The sequence below is a fragment of the Mobula hypostoma genome, chromosome 9 (assembly GCF_963921235.1).
Source record: "Mobula hypostoma chromosome 9, sMobHyp1.1, whole genome shotgun sequence".
Lineage (NCBI taxonomy): Eukaryota > Metazoa > Chordata > Chondrichthyes > Myliobatiformes > Myliobatidae > Mobula > Mobula hypostoma.
Genome location: NC_086105.1, coordinates 98,469,779 through 98,494,150, shown reverse-complemented (window position 1 = coordinate 98,494,150; position 24,372 = coordinate 98,469,779). Strand labels below are relative to the sequence as shown.

At 42.3% G+C, this 24,372-nt stretch overlaps 1 protein-coding gene across 1 annotated transcript in view; it reads right to left on the bottom strand.

Moving 5' to 3' along the window:
• kdm8 (lysine (K)-specific demethylase 8) overlaps nt 1–23,847 on the bottom strand; it is a 73,891-nt gene extending 50,044 nt beyond the window's left edge. The window contains exon 1 of the mRNA XM_063058735.1: nt 23,800–23,847. The gene's annotated coding sequence lies outside the window, so the exon portion shown is untranslated. The remainder of the gene's footprint in view (nt 1–23,799) is intronic.
• Between the last annotated feature and the right edge of the window lie 525 nt (nt 23,848–24,372).

Here is a 24,372-nt window from a genome sequence, read left to right as displayed (position 1 = left end):
AATGAATCTGCACACAGTTTAAAAGTGCACAGTCATTATTTTTCTTAATCTTATTAAAATGCAGCAGGCAAGCATGTAGAAAGAATTTGAAAATAAGATTTAAGTACTCATTTTTTCTGAGATGAATTGACTTTTTAAGTGACAGCATCTGTTTGTTTGTATTTCATGTGTAGCTAATTCATCCCTGGGTGGCTGTTTCTGGCTGTTCAGTGAATATTAACCAGCTGTCACAATTAGGCAAGGCAAATCCAATTAGCTCATGTGTAAAGGAGTTTCTGGACACAGCATAGAAGTAATAAAATTAAAAACTGCTGTCCATTTGCACTTTCTAAAATTGTAATGAATTGTGTTGGTTAAGGAAATAAAACACTGTAATTTGAAGTTTGTTGTGAGCTTCTGACAACCCTTTATCAGCGCTCTTGACAATAAAGTCAACCATACAACAGCTCCTCACAATCCACCTATTTTTGAAATTTTCCCTTCTTCTCATAAAGGCAGACCTGGGGCAATGCCACAAGTAAAACCTATCCAAATGCAGTTGCATGAAAAAGTTCGTGAGCATTTTGCAATTACCTGGTTTTCTGCATTAATTACTCACAAAATGTGGTCTGATCTTCGTCTTAGTCACAATAATACACAAACACAATCTGCCCAAACTAACAACACACAAACATTTGTACTTTTCATGTCTTTATTGAACACAATATTTAATCATTCACAGTTCAGGCTGGAAAAAGTATGTGAACCCTTGAATTTAATAACTGGTAGAACCTCCCTTAGCAGCAATAACATCCACCAAATTGTTCCGGTAGCTGCTGACCAGACTTGCGCAAGGGCGAGGAGGAATTTTAGACCATTCCTCCATACAAAACTGTTTCAGTTCATCAATATTTCTGGGATACCTTGCATGAACAGCCCTCTTCAAGTCATGCCACAGCATCTCAATTGGGTTAAGAGCTGGACTCTGACTTGGCCATTCCAAGACACAAATTTCCTTCTTTTTAAACCATTCTGTTGTTGATTTCCTCTTGTGTTTCGGATCATTGTCTTATGCATCAACCAACTTCTATTAAGTTGCAGGTGAAGGACCTCTACCATGACATATTCCTGTGAAATGTCTTGATACAATTTTGAATTCATTGTTCCCTTAATGATTGCAAGCTGTCCAGGCCCTGATGCAACAAAGCAGCCCCAAACCATGATGCTCCTTCCACCATGCTTCACAATTGGGATGAGGTTTTGGTGTTGGGGTGCATGGCCCTTTCCCCTCCAAATGTAACAGTGTGCATTTCTGCCAAAAAGTTCAATTTTTGTCTCATCTGTCCACAGAACATTGTCCCAGAAAGACTGTGGAACATACAGGTGGTTTTTTGCAAACTTGAGATGTGCAGCAATGTTATTTTTTTGGAGAGCAGTGATTTCCTCTGTGGTGTCCTTCCATGAACACCATTCTTGTTCAGTGTTTTTTGTATAGTGGACACATGAACAGAGTCTTTAGCAAGTTCTAGAGATTTCTGCAGGTGTTCTGCCGTTACCCTCCTTCAGCATTCATTGATTGGAACACCTGACTCCAAATAGCTTTTGCATAAGGCATTACCCCAGAAGTTCATATACTTTTTTGAACCAAGACTGTGATTGTTTAAATGGTGTACTCAGTATTGACCAGAAGAAGTGCAATTGTTTGTGTGTTATTAACTGAGGCAGATTGTGTTTGTCTATTATTGTGACTTAGATGAAGATCAGCTCACATTTTAATTAATGCAGAATCCCAGGTAATTGCAAAGAGTTCACAGACATTTTCTTGCAACTGTAGGTACTCATCACAGAAGACCACAGACAGTGATGGAGGGGCTGGTTGAAATTAGCAAAGCCAGGCTTGCTTCTCTCCTCGTGCAATTTCCACTTAGGGCCCTTGCAGGAGAGCAGGACTATAAACAATAGATGACATTTTCCTTTGTTCTGTGGTTCAGGGTCAGCCACTGTTTATTCTGCCACCCAACTTGGTATCATCTGCAAATCTGGATTTTTCAGCCCTTACGCAATCACTAAAATCATTAATGTGAGAGATGAAAAACAAAGGATGTGACACAAGATTTCAGAGGACATCATGCATCACTCTTTCCATCTACATACATACTCGTAATCCGTATTGTGCTTTGTCTCTTGCTTCTAATTCATTTGCCAATCTCAGATAGAATGGCTATAAATATCAGGAGAGAAGAAAAGGCCAAAGGGTGATGTTTAGACTTTAAGATATACAAGTCTTATGTTTCTAGAGACTGATTACATTTTTTAGAGCAAACAAACCAGAGTCCATATATACAATAACATTAGAACATCCAATCAAGAAATTATGGAGAAAATTCCTTTACCCAGTGAGTAGTTAGCATAAGGAGCTTGTTGCTGCAGTGATCAGTTTTGAGGGCTTGGAAAAGAAAGGATACAAGGTGATGTAGGGTGGGGAGAGGTGGTGTATTTAATGCAAAGTAATAGTTTATATGGAATTACATCTATGAAAAATTTTACAAATCTCATGTGAAAACTTTGTGTAACTCCGAGCAAATAATCTAATCAGCCTGTTACTGCAGTCTCCAGCATTAGCAAGTCTTTAGCTAATTTCAGTCACTCTACTTGATATCAAGCAGTGGACGTGAATATTAGAAGCAGCAAAGGGTGTGGCCCTTGACAACCTACATGTTATATTGCTGAAAATGTGCATTCCAGAATCAGCCTCACCTCCAATCAGGCTTTTCAATGAACAACAGCGCTGGCATACGCTCAGTTTGAGAATATGGCACAGATATGTTCTGTACACAGAAAGGACAAATTCAATCAAGCTACTACCCACCTAACTTCAACCAGCAGCATAGTGATGGAAAATGTTAATGAGATTGTTATGCAATCACTGTTCACTCAATCTGATGCTTAGTCCAGCTTTGTTAGGGTCACCCGGCTCTGGTAGTGCTGGGTTTTATTCCAGAAAATGAAGTTGCTTATGGGATAACAATTAAGGAACAGTGATTATAGTAAAAGATGTACATTAACTAGAGCAGGGGTTCCCAACCTTTTTATGCCATGGACCACTACCTTAACCAAGCAGTCCATCGACCCCAGACTGGGAACCCCTGAACTCGAATAAAGAAAGGTGTACTCTACAGCAAAAATAATTGGCATTTGGACAGTTTTATTGGTTGAGAATTGAATTGACATGGATACACTGTAATAAGACTATTTGAACAACAACTTTGGAAATGGAGATGGTTTGGTACGATGCAGACATAGTTTCTTCAATTGGTCAGATATAACTAGCAAAAGCAGAACTCTGTGGATGATGAAAAACATGGTCTTATTAGGGGTAATTAGCTTTGTGCAGGAGATTATGTCTTACAAACATGAATGAGTTGTTTGAGGAGCTGGTGAAGGGTCGGCCAATAAATGTTGTACATTAGTAGAGGTCCCTTATGGTAGGTTAATCCAAAAGATTAAGACACATGGGATCCATGGTGACTTGGTAGATTGGATTCAAAGTTGCCTTGGCTATAGAAGGCAGGGGGTGTTATTCTGACTGGAAGTGTGTGACCAGCTGTGTTCTGCAGAGATCATTGTTGGGTCTTCTGTTTTTCGTGAAATATATATATACATATATAATGGTTTGGACAAAAACATAGGTGGGCTGATTAGTAAGCTTATATAACCATATAACAATTACAGCACGGAAACAGGCCATCTCAGCACTTCTAGTCCGTGCCGAACTCTTACTCTCACCTAGTCCCACCGACCTGCACTCAGCCCATAGCCCTCCATTCCTTTTCTGTCCATATAGCTGTCCAATTTTACTTTAAATGACAACATCGAACCTGCCTCAACCACTTCTGCTGGAAGCTCGTTCCACACAGTTACCACTCTCTGAGTAAAGAAGTGCCCCCTCATGTTACCCCTAAACGTTTGCCCTTTAACTCTCAACTCATGTCCTCTTGTTTGAATCTCCCCCAATCTCAATGGAAAAAGCCTATCCACGTAAACTCTATCTACCCCCTCATAATTTTAAATACCTCTATCAAGTTCCCCCCTCAACCTTCTACGTTCCAACGAATAAAGACCCAACTTGTTCAACCTTTCTCTATAACTTAGGTGGTGAAATCCAGGTAACATTCTAGTAAATCTTCTCTGTCTCTATTTTGTTGACATCCTTCCTATAATTCGGTGACCAAAGCTGTACACAATACTCCAAATTTGGCCTCACCAATGCCTTGTACAATTTCAACAGCAACATCTTCAGCTGAGATAAAATTTGGTAGAGTTGTGGATAGTGAGAAAAGCTGTCAACAGATTCAGCAGGATATTGAGCAGTCGAAATATGGGCAAGAAATGGTAAATGGAGGTTAACGTGGACAAGTGTGGTTTGCCCATCGGGATGTTGAATGTAAGAGGAAAGTACACAGTAAATGGCAGGACTTAGGGACATTGATGCATAGAGAGATCTCAGGATTTCAGTCTATAACTAAAAGTGGCAAGGCAAATAGATAGGGTTGTAAAGAAGGTGTATGTACATTTGCCTTCATTGATCAGAGTATTGGGTGAAAAAAAACAAATCAGGAAGTCATGGTGCAACTGTATAAAACTTTGATGAGGCCATATCTGGAGTATTATATGCCGTTCTGGTCGCTGTATTACAAGAAGGAGGTGGAGGCTTTGGAAAGGGCACAGAAGAGGCTCACCAGGACGTTGCCTGAATTAGAGGGCATGTGCTATAATGTGAGATTAAATTATTTTTCTCTGGAATATTGGAGGCTAGGAAGCAACCTAACAGAAATATGTGGAATTACGAGAGGCAGAGATAGGGTAGGTTAGCTTTATCTTTTCTCTAGGGTGGAAATATTAAATATTAGAGGGTATAGTTTTAAAAGTTAGAGAGGGAAAGATTAAAGATAATTTCTGTACGAGAGAGGTTTTGCCCCACATACAGAGAGTAGTGGGTACCATACAGCATGCTTCTGGTGGAAGTGATGGAGGCAGATACGATAGCAACGTTTTAGAGGTAGTTAGGCAGGGAATGGAAGGATATAGACCTTATGCAGGCATATGGGATAAGTCTAAATTGGCATTGTGGGCCGAGGGGCTGTTCCTATGCTGTACTGTACTACACCTATGAAATAGGCTGAGCATAACATGAAGCAGAAGCAGGGAAGGTAAGAGAGATGCCAGGTCTCTAAATGACTCAGTTCCTCAAATAATGAAGAAAGCCTGCCAACTGCAGCAACACCTGGGCATTATGCATGCACAGGATATTGTGCGGCAAGTGACATTCATGCTACAGCAGTGCCAGGAAATGGTCTTTTCCAACAACAAGAGTTCAACATATATCTGTGGCATTTAATATCTTTAATGCCATTATCAGTCCCAAGTTCCCAATCAGTAATGTACTGAAAGGTATTGGTCATTAATTAGAAATCAAGCAGGAACAGCCACACACGCATCATGGTCCTGAGTCTAGGTCAGAGGTGGGGTATACTATGGCAAATCATCCCCCAGTTGCTTGAAGCTTTTCTGTTTATCTACAAGACACAAGTTAGAAACCTTCCATTTGCATGGATGACTGCAGCTCCATTGATTGACATTCAAGGACCTAAACACCATCCAAGCCAAAGCAGTCTGCATGCTCAGTTTGCAGTCCATAACTCTAAACACCCCAGCACCAACACACCATGGCTGCAGAGTACAGCATCTACAGAATGGACTGCAGTAACTTACTGAGGATACGTTCATAGCACTTTCCAGACCTGCAACCTCCACCAAGTAGAAAGACAATGACAACAGGTATAATACAGGTCAGTTGCAAGTTTCCTTTCAACACGTACTATCCCAATTTGTAAGCATATTGGAATATTTTCATTTGTCCTTTGGTCCAAGCCTGAAATTATTAGTGCCCAGGCAGAGTGGATGTAAACTCTATTTCCCTTAACTATAATAACTAGGAAGTACATATAAAAGTAATGACTAGAAGGATTACAAATAAATCGTGAAGAATTTCTTTCTGAGATTGAAAGATATCTGATAAGCCATTGTTGCAGTTAAGCAGCATTTCAATGTGTATCTGATGAGTCAAAGGTAAACAGGTAACTGCTTGGCAGTGGGAAGAGAGCACCTTTTGGCCTTATGGCCAAGTTGGGGCTGATTGGTCTCCTTCTCAGTCTTTACTTCTTTACTGATTTATGTATCTCATTTGCAATGTTGAAAATCAGCTCTTTTTCCAACCAGCAACTGTGGAGGTACCATTTCTTTGTCATTAGTCCAAAATACTACTGTAGTCCATGTAAAATCTCTAGCTATAATTACTTTCCTATCTGCATGGCTGCACAATACAAAACAATTGCCTGCCACGTTGCTTGCATCACTGCACTGACTACACATAAAAATTACTTTGTTGGTTGTGAAGCTAATTAGGATGACCTGAAAGGCATGTGAAAAGTGCCGTTAAATGCAAATTTTAAAAAAACTGAACTTTTTGCTAATTTGAGTTTATGAATAAAAGTTTAGAGTTCAAAATCCAGGAAAGTAAACTTCTGTAAATTTGTGGTTAGACCACAGTCCGTGTTCTAAAACGACTATAAAGGAAGAAATTTAAACACGAGGAATTCTGCAGATGCTGGAAATTCAAGCAACACACATCAAAGTTGCTGGTGAACGCAGCAGGCCAGGCAGCATCTCTAGGAAGAGGTACAGTCGACGTTTTGGGCCGAGACCCTTAGTCCTGACAAAGGGTCTCAGCCCGAAACGTCGACTGTACCTCTTCCTAGAGATGCTGCCTGGCCTGCTGCGTTCACCAGCAACTTTGATATGTGTTAAAGGAAGAAATATGTCAAATTAGTACTGTGGATCAGGGACCTCTTATTCAGATGTAGGTAGTTATTCTAAGGGTTGAGAAGTTTAAAAATAATAGAAATATTCAAAATCGTGCAAGATTTAAGCAGGGTAAGTAGATGACAGAAAGGTGGGTAATGGTGAACATAAGTCAGGTGAATGGCAAAGTACAAAGAAAGAGATGAGTGAAGACTTTTTTTTAATACTCACATTAAGTTGCTAATACGATGCCACTCAACTTTCTATTGTTGTATGTGGGGAAGACGATGGTGTTGGGGGAGGGATGGGAAACATAAGGAGTTGAGAAGTCAGAATCACAGAGTGGTTACAGCAAAGAAAGAGACTATTCAGTTTTTCACCTTCATACCAGCTTTATTTAAGAGCATTTGCAAGGTTGCTTTCTTTTCTGATAAATATCCAACCCCCTTTTGAACACATCAGTTGAATCTGCCTGAACTAGTACTGAAAGTACATTTCAGACCTTAAAGACTGCCTGCCTTAAAATATTGTACCTCATGTTAGTATTGGTTCTTTTACCATTTTTCTTCATTGGCTCTTGACCCTTCGATCACTGAGAACTCTTTCTCCCTGCCCTTCATGATTTTCAATGCTTCTGTCAAATCAGCTCAGATCCACTTAATGGTACGTCTCCTTCTTGGACAGCAACTTTGAAAGTAATCCTTTCATTACTTCTCTCCTGTTATTTAGCTAATTTTCTTTCCATCCTGCAATAGCCTTCCCTTTTCTTTTCATGGCCTTCAATATTGAAGGTAAACCTATTATGCAGTATCTTTTCAAATGTCTTTGAAATATCCCTGTACATAGAACATAGAAATTTACAGCACATTACAGGACCTTCGACCCGCAATGTTGTGCCGACCATATAACCTACTCTAGAAACTGCCTAGAATTTCCCTAGCGCATAGCCCTCTATTTTTCTAAACTCCGTGTACCTTTCTAAGAGTCTCTTAAAAGACCCTATTGTATCTACCTCCACCACCGTCGTTGGCAGTGCATTCCACGCACCCACCACTCTCTGTGAAAAACTTACCTCTGACATCCCCTCAGTACCTACTTCCAAGCACCTTAAAACTATGCCTCCTCATGTTAGCCATTTCAGCCCTGGGAAAAAGCCTTTGGCTATCTGCACGATCAATGCCTCTCATCATCTTATATAATTCTATCAGGTCACCTCTCATCCTCTGCCACCCCAAGGAGAAAAAGCTGGTTCACTCAACTTATTCTCATAAGGCATGCTCTCCAATCCAGGCAACCGCCTTGTAAATCTCCTCTGCACTCTTTCTATAGCATCTACATCCTTTCTGTAGAGTAGTGACCAGAACTGAACACAGTACTCCAAGTGGGGTCTAACTAAGGTCTTATATAGTTTTAACATTACCTCATGGCTCTTGAACTCAATCCCACGGCTGACGAAGGCCATCACACCATAAGCCTTTTTAACAACACTGTCAACCTGCACAGCAGCTTTGAGTGTCCTATGGACAAGGACTCCAAGATCTTGCTGATCTTCCACACTGCCAAGAGTTTTACTATTAACATTATATACTGTCTTCAAATTTTATCTACAAAATTAACCACTTTACAGAGTAACAACACAAAATGCTGGAGGAACTCAGAAGGCCAGGCAGCATCAACGGGAAAAAGTATAGTCGACGTTTCGGGCCGAGACCTTTAGGTGCTGCCTGGCCTGCTGAGCTCCTCCAGCATTTTGTGTGAGTTGCTTGATTTCCAGCATCTGCAGAATTTTTCATGTTTGTGATTGGAACCCTTCACAGAGTAATACAGTAATAGAATAATAGAGGATGGAAACAAGCCTTTTGGTCTGCTGAGTCTGTGCTGCCAATTAAACACCCACTTGGCCAATCCTACCCCATTTTATTCTGCCCACATTACTGATTCTATCATTCATGTAGGCCAGTACGCAAGCTAGTCGAGGTAGTGTGTCTCAATTCAGGCCCACTCGGACTTCTGGATGTTCAGTATCAAGCCAGAGGCTGCAGTCTTCTTCAGGACATCGTCAACGTGCTTTAGGTGGTCCTCCCAGCTGGTGCTGAAGATGATCACATCATCCAGGTAGGCCGCACAATGCTTCTCGCATCCCCTCAGCACACGGTCAATCAGCCATTGGAAGGTTGCTGGGACTCCGCGCAGCCCGAACAGCATGACAGTGAAATGAAAGAGGCCAAGGCGAGTGCCGAATGTGGTGTATTCACAAGAGTCCTTCGCCAGCAGGATCTGCCAATAATCTTTGCAAAGATCAAGGATGGTTGTAAATGTGGCATGGCTCAACCTTTCCAGTGGCTCCTCAATCCACGGCATGGGGTAGGCAGCGAACTTAGAGACAACCTTAATTTGTCAAAAGCCAATGCAAACCCTCAGGGACCCACCAGGCTTTGGCACACTCACTAAGCGCAGTGTATGGTGGCCAAGTAAAGCAAAAGCCGACAGAGTTTGGGATATGGCAACAAACCAGAGGACCTAGGAAAAAGATCCATGTTGATACAGGAAGAACATCCAAACTCCACACAGACAACACGGGAGGTCAGGATTGCACCTGGGTTGCTGGAGCTATGACGTAATAGTACTACTAGCTGCACCAATCACATCAACCCTGCCCGTTACTTCATCAGAATTAACAAATCCCTACTGAATTTCTCTAATTCAAATGTATGCAAACGACAGTTAGTTCTGTCCCTCATTACTGTTTCTAGGACTTTACACATCATTGATGTGTAACTATTGTCTCTAAGGGCATTTCTGTATATTTAGTTATTAAAAGAATTGTGGTCACTGTTTCTTGTGTACTTCTCCAATGGTACCTGCTCCACTGGATCTGGCTTAAAACCAGGTCCAGCAATGCCACCTTCCCAGTAGGGATAAAAATGTACTGGTTGAGAGAGTCTTAGGAGCATAAAAACTTCCACCCTTCCTCCCAGCCTATGCTCCTTATGTTATTGCTGCTTCAGCCCCTGTACACACTAGTGTGGCATTTTCAATGTCTCAAATTTCCATGCTCAATATCCTTCTTACTAGGTTGGCAGTCTATTAGAACAGTTCTAATATGTAACCGTATCTTGATTGTTTCTTACCCCTAAATGGACAGACGCTGCCCCTTATTGTTCCACGATATCCTCTCTCCCCAGCAATGTAAAATTATTCTTATTCAATACCATGACTCCCTTGCTTGCTTCAGCCCATTCCATCCATGACGACCATCAAGTACACATCAATACTGATCCCAGCACCTGGTCTGTAGTTTCTACACTTCAGTGATGTAAATGCCTGTTACTGTGCTATTATCACCTACACAGGCAATGCATTCCAACTCCAACAATCCTCAGGGGGGAAAAGTCATCATCATATTCTCTCTACATCTCTTTCTCCTTACCTTAAATCTGTCCCCTCTAGTTATAGATACCTTGGCTGCAGCAAAAAAATTACTTTTATCTACACTAACTATGCCCCAAGTGTTCTCAGTCTTCTGCACTCCAAGGAAAACAAACCATCCTATGCATTTTCTCCTTTTAACTGGGACACTTCACCACAAGAAACATCCTGGTAAATCTCCCCTGCATACTGGCAATCACAAGACCATAAGACATAGAAAGAGACTTAGGCCACTCGGCCCATCAATAGTGCTTTGCCATTCCATCTTGGCTGATTTATTATGCCTCTTAACCCCATTCTCCTGCCTTCTTCCCATAACCTTTGGCACCCTGACTAATTAAGATCTATCCACCTCCACTTTAAATATACACAATGATTTGGCCTCCACAGTTGGCTATGGTAATGAATTCCACAGATTCACTACCCACTGACTAAAGAAACTCCTCTTCATCTCAGTTCTAAATGGAATCCCTCTATTCTGAGGCTATGCCTGCTGGTCCTAGATTCACCCACTATAGGAAACACGTTCTTCACATCCACTCTATATAGACCCTTCAATATTCAATAGGTTTCAATGAGCTCCTCCCTCATTCTTACAAACTCCAACGATTACAGACCTAGAGTCGTGAAACACTCCTCATACTTTTTCATTCCTGGAATTATTCTCATGAATCTCCTCTCGACTTTCTCCAATGCTAGCATAGCTTTTCTTGGATAAGGGGCCCAAAACTGCTCACAATACTCCAAGTGTGGCTTGACCAAGGCCTTATAAAGCTTCAGCATGATTACCTTGCTCTTGTATTCTAGTCCCTTCAAAATGAATGCTAGCACTACATTTGCCTTCCTTACCACTGACTTAATATGCAAGTTAATCTTTTGGGAATACTGCATAAAGACTCCCAAATCCCTTTGTACCTCTGATTTTTGAATTTTCTCCTTGTTTATAAAATAGTCCATGTCTTTATTCCTTCTATTCATCATGTCCTTTCTAAAATGTGGTCACTATATAGAACAGTACAGCACAGAAAAAAGACCTTAAGACCATCTTTCTTGATTAACTGGAATATTTAGAAACCTTTTTTTCTTGTAGCTTGATCTGTTATTACCACAAAATCGTAAAACAATGTGGATAATGGGGGCCTGAAACCAAAGAACCACCTATCTACCTCTTGAATTGTTGAATCCTTCAAAACAATTGCTTTCTTCTCTACCTGAAGAACAGAACCTTCCTCCTATATCCCTTAGTTTTTGAATTCACAAGTCTGATACATGTTTGCTCTTTCCCCACTTCTGCCTGCATGCCATTCTTTGGCTCAGAGTCTTCACCCCAGACTGCAGACTTGTTGTCCTTCAGAATTCCACCGCAACTCCTCTTTCTGGCTGGATCCATTTCTAGATTTATAGATTCCATTCCTTCTCCGAGATGAGCTGCGAGCCAGGCTGTTGAGCCTCATCTGCCTGGAGCGATTGATTTTAAGTAACCAGTAACCTGGCTTTGCCCCTTCTCCTGTCAGCAGACACGGTCCACCAGGCTTAGTAGCTAAACCACACCAGAAGGCAAGGAGCTGGACTTGACTGTCAGAGGCTATTTGAGGCACACACATTGGGAGCATTTACTAGGTAGTGGGGGCTTATCCCCATTTCCACCCCCCAGCTATGATAACCTTAAGGAACTGAACAGTAAACCATAGAATAAAAGGAAGGGGGGAGGAGTACCAGCGGAAAGAATGTGTGGGTGATGAGCAGATAGAGAGGCTGGGGAGGGGGATAGAGTGATTAGGATCAGAGAGACTGGGGGAGGCAAGAACTAAGGGGGAAAGGGGAATGGTTACCAGAAGTAATCAATTTCGATGCTATCCGATTGGAGTCTACCAAGGAGAAATACGTAGTGCTGTTGCTCTAATCTGCATCTATCCTCAACTTGATAGCAGAGGAGGTCTTGGACAGACATGTCGGTGTGCGACTGGGAAGTAGAATTAAAATGTTACAGCAGCCATACTGAAGGTGCTCATCAAAGTTGGCTAGCATGAGAGGACACAGTTTTAAGGTGCTTGGAAGTAGGTACAGAGGAGATATCAGGGTTAAGTTTTTTTTACACAGAGAGTGGTGAATGCATGGAATGGGCTGCCTGAGATGGTGGTGGAGGTGGATACGATAGGATCTTTTAAGAGACTCCTGGACAGGTACAGGGAGCTCAGAAAAATAGAGGGCTATGGGAAACCCTAGGTAATTTCTAAGGTAAGGACACGTTCGGCACAGCTTTGTGGGCCGAAGGGCCTGTATTGTGCTGTAGGTTTTCTACGTTTCTATGATTCTATTTATTTACTGCTTATGTCTTAATTTTCCATTATCCATTAACTCTGCCTCAGCCGATTCTGAGCTCCACTCAATACTGTCCAATCCCAATATTGTCATCAAACCCACTCATTAGGGAGATGGCACTGTTTGATGAACTGATGTTTGCCTTTTGGCGGTCGATTGTCAGCTCTCAGACATTGTTTCACACTTCCATTGGACATGACCCCACTGTTCAACATCAGGTCATTGACCTCAAAAAGTCATACTTTTCCTCAAGAGATCTTACTTCCTCAGCCTTCAGTCTCATGGCTCCCTAACCCTACACTTTGAAGTTCAAGTTCAGTTTATTGTTATTCAACTGTACACATGTATACTGCCAAAAGAAACAACGTTCCTCTGGACCAAGGTGCACAGTACAGTACATATAACTCACCCCACACAACAAAAAGTAATGTTACTGTGGTAAACCATATATATATGTTGTAACTGGGTTACCTGTCTGGACACACCCCTCTGCTGACTGCTCCTGTGGCTCCTCCAACAGTCCCCTGAATAAAGGCGATTGCGCCATTGCTCCTCCTCTCAGTCCAGGGGCAGATACTCAGCATGCTGGAGGTCACATTTTACTGCTAATGAAAGCCTTTCAGTATTTACTCTACTTCCAGTCTTTTGGAGCTAGTGATAGTGCATCAGTTACCAGTTCCCATCTCCTCCCCAAGTTCCACAATTAGGACAGCCCTGGTAGACTCATCATTTCAGCTTGCTCTTGTCTCATTGAGTTTACTTAAATCCACCTTGACTCTACTCTCTCCCTTCCTGTCTTGCCCAATCTATATGCAAGCCCTTTGAGTTACTTTGATGGTTTTCATATCCCAACAGGCTCATCTTCACCATGGACATCCAACCTCTCAATATCTCCAACCCACACCAGGATAGTCCAAAAGAAGTGCAACCAGTTCCCACCCATCCCCATCATCATTATTTGCCTGACAGAACTTTTCTTACATTGAATAACTTCTCCAGTCACTTAAACAGACATGGGTCTAAGTTTAGCCATCTTCGTGGGATACATGGAGCCATTAATTTTTCAGCCCTACGAGGGCCCTTTTCTTCACCTCTTTATAAAGACATTAATGATTTATTGACGCTGCTTCCTGTCCTTAAAGGGATCTCAAAAGCGTAATTGCCTTTGTTGGTAATTTCCATCCTGTTGTTGCTTTCACGTGATCACGTACCTGGCTCTTCCTTCACCTTCCAACTTCTCTTCAAAATAAGGATAGAACAGAAACCAATATTTCTGAGAATCCAACGTATTCCCACAGGTGACATATGGGAGGAGACTGCACCTCTTCCTGTCCTGATTCTTCAAAGGATTCCATTTAATACTCCCAGTTTCTCTACCTCAGTCATAGCCATTCTCATGACAAAACCCTGAACAGCAGCATTTCAGAGATATCTTCTTTTCTTCCTTAGCCATTACTTCTACTCAATAACATTTAACAAGGTTCTTAATTGCTTATATTTCATTTCCTGCCTTCTGTTCTCAATCCATCTGCCCTCACTAGCTTTCACATGGCACAGATCATGTGGCATAACTTCTCCACCTTGAACCACTGTTAGAAAGACATCACCATTTCTCTCCCTTTCAGCATATTAAGCACCTATTCCCCCTACTAGTTTGATCAATCACTCAAGACTTTTTCCTCATATAACTACAAGACATGCAAAACTTCCCCCAGCCACTGTTTAGCAACCAAAATACTCCTTGCTGATGAAGCAGCAATGTACTTGGACTTTTAAGAGTGATCCTGACCTTGCATTTGCCTGTCACTTTTATCCTCCATCCCACTGCCACTCTGACCTCTGGTCCTTGGTCTACACCAGGGGTTCCCAACCTTCTTTATGCCATTAAGGAGTCATGGACCACAGGTTGGGAACTCCTGGTCTAGAAAATGATTCAACAAATTTCAAAGTAACCTCAAGGAATAGCATCACAGCTTCCATCTAGGCAGTTGTAGACCTTGAGACTCAAGGGGCCATAAACAATTTCAGAAAACTAGTTTTTCCTGTTTGTAATGGAACTGGCCAGTTATCTACAGCATTTTTAGTAGGATTAAGGAAAACCCCAAGGCATTCTACACGTACGTGACAAACAGGAGGATGAATAAAGTGAAGGTAGGATTGATCATCGATAGAAGAGGATGCATCTGCCTGGAGTCAGAGAAGGTGGAAGAGGTTCTTAATGAATACTTTGCTTCAGTATTCACCAGTGAAAGTGTTCTTGACGTTTATGAGGACAGTATAAAATTGGCTGATACGCTAAAGCATATCGACACTAAGAAAGAGGAAGTGCTGGAATTGAAGAACATTAGTATAGATATGTCCTCAGGACCAGATGGGATATACCCCAAGTTAACTACAGAAAGCAAGGGGATAGATTGCTGTGCCTTTGGTAATGACCTTTGCGTCTTCAGGAATAGTACCAGATGATTGGAGGGTAGAAAATGTTATTCCTTTGCTCGAGAAAGGGAGTAACCCTGGAATTTCAGTGAATCTTCCTTCACTGATGGGGAAGATTCTTAAGAGACATCATTTGGAAAATATAGTCTGATTAAGGATAGTTAATATGGCTTTGTAATGGGAAGGTCGTGCCCTACAAGCCTGATTGAATTAACTGAGAATGTGACAAAGTACACTGATGATGGTAGAGATGTAGATGTAGTATATATAGATTATAGTAAGGCATTTGATAAGGTTACCCATGATAGGCTCATTCAGAAAGTCAGGAGAATGGGATCCAGGGAAAATTGGCTGCACGGATTCAAAACTGGCTTGCCCATAAAAAGCAGAGGGTGGTTGTAGATGGGGCATATTCTGCTTGGAGTTGGTGAACAGCAATGTTCCACAGGGACCTGTTCTGGGGCACTGCTCTTCGTGATTTTTATAAATAACTTGGATGAGGAAATGGAAGGGTAGATTAGTAAATTTGCAGATGACATTAGTTTGGTGGAGTTACAGATAGTGTAGAAGACTGGTAGGTTACAACAGGACACTGATAGGATACAGAGCTATGCTAAGAGTAAATGGAGTTCAACACAGAGAAATGTAAAGTGATTTACTGTAGAAAGTCAAATTTAAATACAAGGTTAATGGCATGATTGTTGGCAGTTTGGAGGAACAGAAGATGTTGGGGGCCACATCCAATGATCCCTCAAGGTTGCCGCACGAGTTGATAGGATGATTAAAAGAGCATATGGGATGATGTGCTTCATTAGTCGGGGGATTGAGTTCAAGAGCTGTACGGTAATTTTGCAGCTCTATAAAGCACTGGCTTGACCACACTTGGAATATAATGCTCAGTTTTGGTCACCTCATTATCTGAAAGATGTAGAAGCTTTAGAATCAGAATCAGAATTTGCTTTAATTACTTAAATTAAATAAGCAATGCAAAAAAAGTAGTGAGGTAGTGTTCGTGGGTTCAATGTCCATTCAGAAATCTGATGGCAGAGGGGAAGAAGATGTTCCTGAATTGTTGAGTGTGTGCCTTCAGGTTCCTGTCTCTTCTTCCTGATGGTAACCACAAGAAGAGGGCATATCCTGGGTGATGGGGGTCCTTAATGATGGATGCTGCCTTTTTGAGGCATTGTTACTTGAAGATATCCTAGACACTACAGAAGCTAGTTCCCATGATGGAGCTGACTGAGTTCACAACTTTCTGCAGCTGCTTTTGATCCTGTGCAGTAGCCCCCCACCCAATACTAGACGGTGACATAACTAGTTAGAATACTCTCCACAGTACATCTGTAGAAATTTACGAGTGTCTTTGGTGACACCAAATTTCCTCAAACTCCAAATGAAATATAGTTGCTGTTGTGCCTTCTTTGTAACTACATCGATATGTTGGGTCCAGGATAGATCTGTAGAGATGTTGACTCCCAGGAACTTGAAACTGTTCACTTAATCCACTTTTGATTCCTCTACGAGGACTGGTGTGTGTTCCATTGGTTTAGCCTTTCTGAAGTTCACATTCAGGTCTTTGATCTTACTGACATTGATTGCAACGTTGGTGCTGTGACACCACTCAACTAGCTGATATATCTCACTCCTATACACCTTCTTGTTACTATCTGAAATTCTGCCAACAATATTTGTGTCACCAACAAGTTTATAGATGGTGCAGAGGAGATTTATCAGGATGTAGCCTAGATTAGAAAGCATGTCTTATGAAGATAGGTTGAGCAAGTTAAGGCTTTTTTCTTTGGAGTGAAAAAGGATGAGAGATGACTTTATAGAGTTGTACAAGATGATAGGATGCATAGATCAAGTATATAGCCAGAAATTTTTTCCCAGGGTAGAAATGGCTAATACCAAGGGGGCATAATTTTGAGGTGATTGTTGGTAAATATAGGGGGGATGTCAGAGTCGAGTTTTACACAGAGAGTAGTGAGTGCATGGAACACCCTTCCAGTGGTGGTGGGAGAGGCAGACACATTAGGGGTATTTAAGAAACTCTTAGATAGACACATGGATGATAGAAAAATGGAGGGCTATGCAGGAGGGAAGGGTTAGATTCATCCGAGAGTAGGTTAAAGATTGTGGGTAGAAGGGCCAGTGAAGTGCTGTAGTGTTCTATGCTCTACTAGTCATAGAGTGTAGCAACACAGGAAAATGCCCTTCAGCCCACTACATCCATCGACACTAATCCTATTTGCCAGCATTAGGCCTCTATCCTTCTATGCCTTGCCTGTTTAAGAGTCTGTCTAAATGTCTCTCTAATTGTAACTGATTCTATCTTGTCAGCACGTTCCAAATATCAATCCCCCTCAGTGTGAAAAAAACGTAACCGTCAGATCCCCTTTAAAACACCTTCACTCATTTAAATCTCTGCCCTTTTATTTTTGATGCACGACTATGGAAAAATGATTTTGATTATCTATCCTGTCTATGCGTCTCATTACCTTACATACTTCCACCAAGTCACTTCAGCATCCTTCATTTCAAAGAAAACAAGCCCAGCCTATTCAATCTCTTCCCATGACTAAAGTCCTCCAATTTGGGCAACAGTCAGGACATCCCAGTTTTAATTCCACTTCCCAGCTCTGTCCTCAGGCTCCTCCACTGCCACACTGAAAACAGATGCAGACTGCAGGAGCAACACCTCTTATTCTGTCTTGGCAATCTCCAACCCGATGGCATGAACATTGATCTCACGAGCTTCTGATAAGCATTCCACTCTGTTTTGCCCCTCCCATCTGAGTTTTCCCTTGCTGAGTTCCTTCAGCATTTTGCATGTGTTGATCTAGATTTCTAATATATGCGGTATCAGTGCTGCATCCTGGTGAGCTTCCTCTGTACTCTCTCCAGTGCAATTACATCCTTGCCTATGTGGAGAGTAGACATTACAGTCTAACTAGTGTTTTAAAAGTTGCAATATAAAGGTCACATCTTGTATTCTACACCCTAACTAAGCACGCCATGTGCCTTCTTAACCACCCTGGAGATTTGTTTTGTCACTTTCAGAGATTCATGGACTTGGATGCCTATATCTCTTTTTGTTCATCATTATTCCTCTACCAATTACCGTAGATATCCTATCCTTATTTGACTTCCCAAAATACATCACATCACACTTGACAAGATTAAATTCCATCTTCCAATGCTCTGCCCAACTTTTCAACTGAATTGTAACCTTAGACAACCTTCTTTGTTATCCACATCACCCCTGATTTTCATGTCATCCACCAGTTTACTAATCATTCTTTCGACATTCATATCCATATAATCACAACAGCAAAGGTCCCAGCACAGAATCCCGTGGTTCACCACTGGTCAAAGACTTCCAATCAGAAAAACACTGTCTCCCATCCAATTAGCCAGCTCTCCAACTCAGATTTTCTACCACTGCTGGTGCTGCCTGGCGTGCTGGGTATTTCCAGCATTCTCTTTTATTTCCAATTTGTAGCACTGTGGTTCCAGCATGATTCCATCTCCTTCAGACAGATCAGCTGGTCTCTCAGTTGGCATTACTGCCATTTAGTTTTTCTCTGTATTTCAAAGTTCAAAAAGTTCAAAGTAAATTTTATCATTAGAGTACGTATATGTGACCACGTACAACCCTGAGATTCTTTTTCCTCTGGACATATTCAGCAAATCTATGGATCAGTAGCCTCAACAGGATCAATGAAAGATCAAGAGCATAGAAGAACACGAACTGTGCAAATGAAAACGTAAATAAAGAGCAATAAATAACAAGAACATGAGTTAACAAGATAAATGGTCCTTAAAGTAAGATCATTGGTTGTGCGACCAATAGATGAGTGTAGTTATCCCCTTTTGTTCAAGAGTCTGATGGTTGAGGGGTAGTAACTGTTCTTGAACCAGCTGGTACAAGTCCTGAGGCACCTGTACCTTCTACCTGTTGGCAGCAGCGAGAAACGAGCACGGCCACCCTATCATGAATCTTCCCTTTGTTCTCCTTACCTTTCTGCAACCTAAAACAAGCTTTTTTACTAACTTTTCCTTGCTCTGAAGAAAAGTAGTTGATCTGAAATGCTAACTCTGTCTTTCACAGATAGCTGCCGGGGCATTTCCACTACTTTCAACTTTTATTGCAATCTGCATTAATTACTTGGATGAAGGGACAAATTGGACTATATCCAAAGCTTAGTGACAGAAAGCTGAGTAGACAGAAAGAAGCTGAGAATGGATTTAGCCAGATTTAGTGAATGGTCAAGGCAGCAGATAAATGATGATGTGGGAAAACGTGAGGCTATTCACTTCACAGGAACAACTGGCATTCCAATTTTTTTTTATGTGTGAGATACTATTAATGATGGTTTTGTTCAAGAAAAAGAAAAAGGGAGGGGCTGAAGTACAAATAAGAAAGTCTTGCAAGAAGATTTTGGTGAGACATAGCTGGAATTCTGCTTATGGATTTGGTCGCAACCCCAAATAATATATAAAATTACGACAAGTTCCAAAACCAAAGAACTGATTGTGGACTTCAGAAATGGTAAGACAAGGAAAACCAGTCCTCAGAGAGGGATCAGAATTGGAAAGGGCAAGTAATTTCGACTTCCTGGATCAATATTTCTTAGGATCTATCCTCGACCTAACACATCGATAGAGTTACAAAGAAGGCACAACATTGGTTATATTTCATTAGGAATTTGGGAGTTTTGGTATGTCACCAAAGACAATCATAAATTTAAAAAAATGTACTGTGGAAAGCATTCTAACTGGCTGCATTACCATCTGATATGGGGGTGGGATGGAGTGGCGGCACCATACACAATCAGAATAAACTGTAGAAAGTTGTGAACTTGGTTAGGTCTGTCATGGGCACGACCCTCCACTGTATCCAGGACATTTTCAAGGAGCAGTGCCTCAAAAGGTGACATCCAGCATTAAGGAGCCTCATCACCCTCGCTGTCATTGCTACCAGCAGGAAGGAGGCACAGGAGTCCGACGGCACACACTCAACGATTCAGGAACAGCTTCTCCCCCACCTCCGGTACAGGAGTCCGACGTCACACATTCAACGATTCAGGAACAGCTTCTCCCCCACCTCCGGTACAGGAGTCCAACGTCACACATTCAACGATTCAGGAACAGCTTCTCTCCCCCCCGGCACAGGAGCCCGACGTCACACATTCAACGATTCAGGAACAGCTTCTCTCCCCCCGCCACGGCACAGGAGCCCGACGGCACACACTCAACGATTCAGGAACAGCTTCTCCCCCACCTCCGGTACAGGAGTCCGACGTCACACATTCAACGATTCAGGAACAGCTTCTCCCCCACCTCCGGTACAGGAGTCCAACGTCACACATTCAACGATTCAGGAACAGCTTCTCTCCCCCCCGGCACAGGAGCCCGACGGCACACACTCAACGATTCAGGAACAGCTTCTCCCCCACCTCCGGTACAAGAGTCCGACGTCACACATTCAACGATTCAGGAACAGCTTCTCTCCCCCACGGCACAGGAGCCCGACGTCACACATTCAACAATTCAGGAACAGCTTCTTCACACCCCCCGGCACAGGAGCCCGATGGCACACATTCAACGATTCAGGAACAGCTTCTCTCCCCCACCACCCCCAGCACAGCCATCCAATTTCTGAATGGACATTGAACGCATGAACACTACCTCACTATTTTTTACTTCTATTTTTGCACTACTGTATTTAACTAATATATGGATAATGAAATTCATGTTTTTTTCTATCATTATGCATTGCATTGCATTGTATTGCTGCTGCAAAGGCAACAAATTTCATGACATATACCGGTGATAATAAACCCGATTTTGATTCTGGGTACTCACAAGCCAGGGAAGTATACAGAGAAAAGTTAGCATTTCAGATCAATTACAGTTATCCATGAGAACTCATTAATTTGGAACCTGTGTATCTTTCTCCATAGATATTGCTGAAATTTTTCAACAACTTCTGTTTTGATTTCATATTTCCAGCATCGACAGTATTTTGCTTCAGTATTCTGTTCTTGCCCAGGAGGCAGTAAGGTGAAGGATCATTAGATCTGACTCCTAGTATGAGCAGACTGTTCTCTGACAATAGATAGTTCAGTCAGGATAGGTCTATATCCTTTGTAGATTAGGGAAAATAACTTCAGTGAAATGGTCAAGATTCTGAAAAATGGATGTTGAGAAACAATAAAAATCTGGAACCTGGAGGTATTTGTTGCAAAGGCCAGTTTTATAGCCCTCCAATAACTACCCTTAAGAAGGTGGTGATTAGCTACCCATTTTAACTACTTGTTCTTCAAGTACTCCTACAGTGCTGTTAAGTAGGGAGTTATAGGATTAGACCCAGCAACAATAAAAGGACCACTAATATATTTCCAAATCAGGGCAGTGCGGTGTGGAAACTACTGGTGGTTGAACTGCTGCTCTTGTTCTGCTTTGTAATAGAGGTGATGGGTCTGGGAGTGCTGATAGAGTAACATAACTGCACACACTGCAGCCAATGGTGGGAGGGAATGTATGTTTAGAGTAGTGCAAGGGTGTCAATTAAACAGACCTGGTTACAGATGAGGGAGTCAGACAGTTAGGACTGAGATCCGCAGGGATTTCTTTGCATTAGAAGGTTTTGAATGTCTCAGAGGGTTTTGTAAGAGCAGTCAGTATCAACTTCAGCCTTGAGAAAAATCTATTTTAGAGTCTGAGCAAGTTAAGGATCATATTGTTTCGTGGATTTGTGGTAGATTAATTGTAATCAAAGTGAGGACCAAAGTGACATGGTCTAATCCTGCTCCGAGTTCTTACGCTGATGGGCCATTTGGATCTAAAAGTCAACCCTGCCATTCAAAAAGATTGCAGTTGACCTTCTACAATCTTTTGATTGGCATTTTCCTCAAGCCCTCCAATATCACAAATTGGTCCATCAATAACAACCTCCACAACCCTCCAGAATAAATAATTCCAAAGATTTACTATCTACTGTATGGAAGTCTCATCTTATTTCAGAGCAACATCACAAAAAAAAATGGCAGAACTCAGCATCTACACAGAGCAATAACCAGTCAATATTTTGGGCCAAGACCTCCCCCTACACCTCCTCCCCTACCACTATTCAGGACCCTGAACAGACCTTCCAGGCAAGGTGACACTTCACCTTTGAGTCTGTTGGGGGTCATCTATTGTATCCAGTGCAGCCTCCTCTACATCGGTACAAAAGGCAGGATTTCCCAGTGACCACCCATTTCAATTCGGCAGATGAGATCCTACAGATGCTGAAAATCCAGAGCAACACATACAAAATTGCATACAGAAATCAATATGCAAACACGAGGAAATCTGCAGATGCTGGAAATTCAAGCAACACACACAAAATGCTGGTGGAACGCAGCAGGCCAGGCAGCATCTATAGAAAGAGGTAGAGTCGATGTTTCGGGCCGAGACCCTTCGTCAGGACTAACTGAAAGAAGAGATAGTAAGAGATTTGAAAGTGGGAGTCGGAGGGGGAGGGGGAGATCCAAAATGATAGGAGAAGACAGAAGGGGGAGGGATGGAGCTAAGAGCTGGAAAGTCGATTGGCAAAAGGGATACCAGGCTGGAGAAGGGAGAGGATCATGGGATGGGAGGCCTAGAGAGAAAGAAAGGGGGAGGGGAGCATCAGAGGAAGATATAGTGAGGGGGACAGAGGGAGAAAAAAGAGAGAAGGGGGAAATAAATAAATAAAGGATGGGGTAAGAAGGGGAGGAGGGGCATTAATGGAAGTTAGAGAAGTCAATGTTCATGCCATCAGGTTGGAAGCTACCCAGACAGAATACAAGGTGTTGTTCCTCCAACCTGAGTGTGGCTTCATCTTGACAGTAGAGGAGGCCACAGATGGACATACCGTTCCCATTCTGATGTGATCCATCCCTCCCCCTCCTGTCTTCTCCTATCATTTCGGATCTCCCCCTCCCCCCCACTTTCAAATCTCTTAATATCTCTTCTTTCAGTTAGTCCTGACGAAGGGTCTCGGCCCGAAACGTCGACTGAACCTCTTCCTATAGATGCTGCCTGGCCGGCTGCGTTCACCAGCATTTCGTGTGTGTTACAGAAATCAATGTTCATGTCATCAGGTTGGAGGCTACCAAGGTGAAATCTGGGCTATTGCTTATCCAACCTGAGACAGGTTGTGGTAGTACAGGAAGCCATGGACCAACATGTCAAAATAGGAATAAAATTAAAATGGTTGGCCACTGAGAAATCCTGCTCGGAGTTGCTAGACAAAGTGGTTTCACCAATGTAGCAGACACCACACCAGGAGCACCAGATAGAGTAGGTGAGTGTCATCTAGTGTATCTACCCACTTATCCCTGCAAGTGGAAGAAATGCTGCACCCGTCCATTCACCTTCTCTCTCACCTCCATTCAGGGCCCCAAACAGTCCCTCCAGGTGAGGCAACACTTCACCTGCAAATCTGTCAGGGTCATCAATTGAATGTGGTTGGGGGAGGCAAAACTCAGTGAAAACGACTAATATGAAAATTAGGGGGCGGAATCTTGTGAAGATAGACATCAAGTTGACCAACAAGAAACAGGGACCGTAATGATCGCCACAGGAACGTGTCCAACCGGAATTGGCAACTCCAGCTGAGACAAACCCACAACGTTTTTTTGTTGACCGATATAATAATAAACATTCAAAATGCGCACAGATAAATATAATAATTTGGTTCGGCACAGTTACGACCGTGCCTGCCGAGCCGTCGCTTCTTACCTCCCGGCACCACAAGCGCCATTTTGCACTCTACCCCCTTCCCTAAAGGACGCAATTCCAGATGACGCAAACCACTCGCGTGCGTCCTGACGTCACGGAACCCATGACGTTCCCGGAATGCGCGCATGCGGTTCGGTCTCGGGTAAGGCGCGACGTAATGAGCTGCAGGGCGTTGCCTGTGTTCTCTGTTCCCTTTAGTTTTCCAGACCGCCCCCCCCACCACGTTTCTCAAAGGAATTGCAAAGTTAGAAATAAATACCCGAAGATGTAAAATAAAATGAAACGATGTAAGATTAGAAATCTACTGGAAACACCCAACAGCTCAGACTCTCTGTGGAGAGTGAAATAAGCCATGTTTGAAGGGAAAGAGTGGAGAGGATAAAGGAAGTTTCTATCTTAGGGTGGAAACCACTAAAAAAGGTCAGAGTTTCATGCCCATGACTATTTTTAAATCTTACTTCCGCTCTGATCCCAGACAACCTGGAGGAACACCATCTCATCATTTGTCTAGGCCAATATTCTTCATTGTGCAGTCCATGAGCTGTTGGAAGCATATGAAGTGTGGCCCTCTGG